The following is a 6,014-nucleotide window of genomic DNA, read 5'->3' as shown; positions in this document are numbered from 1 at the left end:
TGGCTCACAACCATCTGTAATGGTCTCTCTCTTCTGATGTGTCTAAAGACAGTTATAGTGCACTCATATATTTTTAAAAATGAAATTAATAATAATAATATAATCAAAGTTTATTTACTTCAGAGCACCTTCTCTAGCCAATAAAGAGGCAAGTCAGACATATTCATGTACATGGACGACTAAAGGCAAAAAGTATGCAAATAGAATGTAGGCAGAGAACTTACATGAAATTTCCAAAATCATTTCAGCAAGAAATTAATGAAATTATCAGTTTGGGTAGTTTTGTAATTCCTGCATATTGTTTATAGTTTAATGTGTGTCCTCCTGTTTATCAGTTATTTGCTACTGTTGAGTATCTTGAGCATAGATACATAGATAATGGATAACCTCCAAACTTTTCAAGATCTTACTATGGAGGGTTGATGAGATAGATGGCTGACAGGTAAAGGCTCTTGCTGGTATGAGTGTGATCCCTAGAACACTTATGGAAAGAGAGAAACGACTCCCACAAGCTGACCTCTGACCTTCACTTGCATGCCATGGCGTGTGGACACACACACACACACATACACATGTTTCCAAAACAATAGTCTTGCAAGCTAAAGAAAAACAAATAACCAGAAATGAGATCGTATGACTTGTATGATACTGTGTTCTTGGAGAAAGAGTCATGTTGAAATGTTGTGCTGACAAAAGGGTAAAGAATGTGGAATGAGCACTCCTGTAAGGAGACAACTGAAGTCTGAACAGGGAATATTCTTACATGAAAGTCATATGATCTACCGCATAAATTTGAATGCTTTGTGATTCAGAGGTACAGTCATCAATTGGATAAGGATTTTAACGCTGTGCTAAGTGGTTAAAATTTTATCCCAAGGACCCTGGGATATTGGAAATCAAGAAGAATATTAATTTGGATGTTTTATATTGAGAACTACTAGTAAGGATTCAATGAGAAAATTAATGAATACAGGGGAAAGACAATATTGGTTGTACTGTTCTGTGACAGTGACGTCAGGAAAGACGAAAGGATTCAGTTACTAACAAGTTAATCAAAACAGTCTACCAAATTAATCCTTGACCTGGTAAAAGGAGAAAAAGGAGGTAGGATCACTTGCATCTTTCTAGCTCATAGAGTGTTTACCTTGTTATGAATACTTCAAAAATATTACACTATTCATTTAGTATTTTGGCTTGGGGAGGACAAGGAAATCAGATAAATTGTGTGGGAGTCTGCTCTCCATTCCTCCATTGTGTGGATAACATAGATGATTTCAGGTCATCAGGCTTGGTTGAACACAACTTTATCCACAGAATCATATCACTGACCCTATGACCATCTCTTAACACTAATCATCTGTCCCTTATGCTTATTCCATGAGTTTGGGCTTGTTTCCTGGGAATAAGAGTAAAATTTATACCAGTATATAAATACAATGTGTTTATCTAGACCTATCTACCATCTTATTTTACTAATCTCCCTTTCTGTGTGTATGGGTATTTGTTTGTGTACATGTGACCATGTATGTTACTATGCAATGTAATTGATGGTGGATGCCACATTTACAAGTAAGGGTCTAAAAACTTATTGAGTATCTTCAAACCAAGAGATTTAAGCATGAAAAGTAGCATGACCAGACACTATTCACAATATGGTTTCACATAAAGATCTTCATCCAAATTCCTGCAGGCACTGTCATGGCAAGAGTTTGGATGTGCTGTGTTGTATGGCTAAGACATTCTTTCTTCCTCTGTTTTCTCAGACAGGTACTATTCACTTATGAAATCTCAGCATTATCTCCCCTCAGGGCAGCTTTGCTGGCTCTGCAGGTTTTGCTATATGGCCCTGTTTTATGGTCTAATTGAATGCCATCATTTTCTTTTACAATGTATGAATCTAATTAAAGGGTTATTCATGCAATTATTAGTTTAATGCTCTACTCTCTTGTTGAACTATAAGGTTCATTTTTTCAGGGACCATGTCTGCCTTACACTTCAGTGTGTGTGTGTGTGGGTGTGTGTGTGTGTGTGTGTGTGTGTGTGTGTGTGTGTGTGTGTTTTAACCGAGTGAGCACTCTAGAAATAATTCAGACCAAATGAGCAAGTCATGTGTGGGTGAGCAAGATGAATCTGAACACAATTCTGTATTAATGGAAGATAGAACTGGAAACCAATATTTTGCTAAGGCACTGAAAAAAAACCCCACACTGTTTTTCTTTATTTTGTTTTTTAAAGGAAATATGGAAATATTAACTAGAAATAATGCAAGGTATAATAGCACTTTGCAGACCATGCTGTAACTCTATTCTGCTATGAATTGTCAGTGTGGAATTAGCAGGCTTTACCCAGAAAGTTCATGGATTTGACTCTTCTACACCTGTATGCTACCAGTGGATCCTTGCAGTGATCCTTAAGATGAAGCTTCAGAGAAATCATTTTATAAAATCTAAACCACAAATCACACATATTCTCTATGCTAAATATGAAGCCACGCTAAACTAACATATTATCTCAAAAAGGAAGTACTAGGAGTATGTACTTCTGGGATTTGACTTTAAAGTAATTACTTGGTTTAATGTTTTATGTTTCTTCTAAAGCCATGTAGCAAAACATTTCTTAAGTAAGATTTCTATTGTTTCCATTGGTGTCAAACTTTGCTTCTAGCTCATCGGGAAAATTACATAGTATATGCTGAGCTGATCTCAGCCTATGGGGTGAAATCTTTGGAGGAGTTTTTTAATTTTTCTAGGGAGAAAAAGCTACAGAGACTGTGAAAACCTTTGTAGAAACATAAGACACATCAGCTCTTTCTGCAAACTTGAGCAAGTGCCCCTGATACCACATGAGGCACATTTAAGAGAAAGGTCTCCTCATGACGGCTGGAAGAAAGTGTCAGAAGCAGAGCCGCGCAATGGTGATGATGAACATGGCACATACTGGGAAGGGGAAGCGAAGGTACTATACAAATCACATGGTATGGGGCAGTAGTCCCCAGCAACCACAGGGCTATGAAAGTCTAACTTAGTTGAGAGGGAAAATAGGTCACATTTAATAACCACATATGTGATAGTCATTTCGATGATATAAAATAACTGAAAAATGAGATCAGCTTAACGATTCATGATTTTAAGATTGTTCTCTTTTTCAAATGAGGTGTCTTGGTTTTGAATACATAGAAAGTTCACAACACCTCCAGTTCCATCGTTAAAATGTTTGCGGTATACTTGGGGATGTTGGGGGGAGGACCAAAAGAAGGAGAAACGAAATGATCTAATCAAAATATTCAAATGCAAGAAATGAATTGAGATAATATACTTTTCAAAAATTACACCATTCATTTTTTCCCTTCCTTGCTCCCTTTTCATGGCACCAAATGACAAGTAATCAGACATTTCTGATTCCCGGCATGGCATTTTCTTCTTTCAGGTCTCTGTGTCTCCCGTGGGGTCTAGCTAATCACAGGTACATTTCCTCTGGAAGGCAGTCCCACTCTGTACTGTGAAAGGCACAATTAATAATTGAACAAAGCTAGCTGTAGTTTCACTATCACATGGCAAGGGTTTGCAGGAAGCTCGGCTGTCACATCGGGAGCAAGTATCTTTCTCAGATGTCCCCCCAAAAAGGTGGAGCTGGATTGGCTGAAATGATGTCCCTTTTCCAAATTTCAGACAGACAGACAGGCACACACACACACACACACACACAAAGAGGAGACAAATCAAGTTCTCACTCCTTTCAGTAGGAAGATGTGTTCGGTCAAGTGAGTATTTGGTTATTAAAGCTTTGTGTGAGAGATGAAAAAGCAAGCTTGGGAAGTGATCTATGTCCATTGTAAGGAGAACAATGATTTTATATTGAGTGTGCAAATAAAGGAAGGAGCTGTTTGGAGTGCACAAGTATACAATTTGATCCAGAGAGAACGTCTGCATATGCAGCTATAGAGGAACAAATAAGAAACCTGACCATAGGATACATACAAAGCCCTGTGGACTAAATATGACTTTGGTAAATCTTTGCTTGTGTCTCTGGCTATGGTCTTAAGCAGAGGTAGATACATTGTAATCTAAGGAAAAAAAATAATGTGTTTTGGGTTTTGTGAACTAAGTACTTTGGTTGCTGTTGCCAAAGTATGCTATTTCAGATCAAAGGAAGCCATGGATCAAATGCAAGTGATTCAACAGGGCAGTGTTTGCACAAAACTTTATGAATATGTACTCAAGTCTGAAGTTCATATATTTGTTTTTCATCTAAATTTCAGGATTCCTTTGATTATTTGGAACTATTCAGGAAATGCCATAACCACTATTGCTTTCAGGCAGGGAATATATGACTGGTCCAGGCCCACAGGCTATAATGTGCTGACCCTTGGTATTTAACTCTTGAGCATCTTTGTGAGTACATCAAAATTTTGTAGTTGGTTTTGAAGTCAGAGTCCTGGAATTACATGAAGTACTGTCTTTACTATGCAAGATGCCACTGGTCCCCTGTTCTTTGTTTTCATTGAATCATCACAGAAAGCAAGCTCTTCAGGGTTATTACAAAACCCTATGGACTAAGAGTGATTTCAGGAAATCTTTGCTTATGTCTCTGGCTATGGTTTCAAGTAGAGGTGTATGCATTGTAATCTAAAAGAAAAATTAATGTATTTTTAGGTTTTGTGAACTACGTACTTTTGTTCATGAACGTCTACTTGACATGGTCACATGTAATATGCCAACAAAGTAGCAAAGACCTTGACAGCTTGGGTCTATCTCAGAATTTTTCTAAATTCAGAGACAAAAAAGGAGTATGTGGAGGTTCAAGTGAACAATTTGCCCTGAAAACACAATTTCCTACTCAAAATTGCACCAAAAGAAGGAGGGCCTTTTAATATGGCTCCCTATTGATCATAGCATGAACATAAATTCCTTCCTCTAATCTTACTTTTTTCATTTTTAATCTAACACTTGACCCTTGGATGATATTACAAGATTAATAAAGTATCTGTATTAATTTAAATTTGATAACAAAAGGTGAGACAAGTTAAAAGTAATCACATGAAAACAGGAGTATGATTTGAATATGAATTTGAGGGCATTAAACACCTAGGTGGAATGTTGAAAATCAGTTTTATGAGTCTGTAATTTATATAAAATAATTTATGTTTTTAACAGATTGGTAATAAATTGGGTGGCAAGTCAACCAACAGTCAATGCAATGAAGAGCTCATGATAGTTTATATAAGTTCTTTGAGTCTGTTTGCAAGAAACAAACCATTGCTTTGGAAAAGACAAGTAAAGAAACTGAAAACAAAGAGTCAGGTTTCAGAAAGAGATCTTTCAAAGTAAAACCATGGAAGGGTTTGAATACATTTTCTGTAAAATTATAGTAAACATGGTGGTTTTAGATGTCTTTGTCAAAATATGTAAATACAGGACAGTATTTTAAAGCTAAATTGCCAGTAACCAAAGACAACATTGTTATACTTCGTTCCAGGTAGGTAGAGTAGGTTGTGTATAATGTGAGGTTTCCAGGAAGAAAGTACTCTGAAGAATTTATTTCTAGAAAAAGATGTGCAACCTCCAAAAAGGCCTTGTTCTAGATGACTGTTTGTGTGTTCTTGCCATGTGAGGTTCAAAGTGAGTCTGTGAGGGGTTGTGTTAGATATTGATACCCCCCAAATAAGTACCTCTTATGATGCTCTTATATATTATAAATAAATGATGGGAAATATACATAATATGGATGAGGTTTGAATTGCATTTTCTCAAGAGGATAGAGGTCTCTAAAAGACTACTTGCCTAAACACAAGAGCATTTTTACAAAGTTGAGCCAAATTTTCCCTGGAAATTAGATTGGACTATGAAATCAAATGGAGGTACTCTATTATCTTGCCACAAAAATGAAGAAATATTTAGAAACACTGTAATCAAACACTACCATGGTCTCAGGATGAGTTTCATTGTATACCTAGTTTTATATGTGTTCATTCCAAAGTCAGTTACCTTGGAAATTAAGTGTCTAGATATTTTTTA

The 6,014-nt window shown here is 36.4% G+C and overlaps 1 protein-coding gene across 6 annotated transcripts in view; it reads right to left on the bottom strand.

Moving 5' to 3' along the window:
* The window catches only part of Lsamp (limbic system-associated membrane protein), a 2,197,426-nt gene that overhangs the window by 217,225 nt on the left and 1,974,187 nt on the right, over window positions 1–6,014 (bottom strand). The gene's annotated exons all lie outside the window — the stretch shown is intronic.

The sequence above is a fragment of the Mus musculus genome, chromosome 16 (assembly GCF_000001635.26).
Source record: "Mus musculus strain C57BL/6J chromosome 16, GRCm38.p6 C57BL/6J".
NCBI lineage: Eukaryota > Metazoa > Chordata > Mammalia > Rodentia > Muridae > Mus > Mus musculus.
The sequence above is the reverse complement of the archived record's forward strand: the minus strand, read 5'-3'. Positions and strand labels throughout refer to the sequence as shown.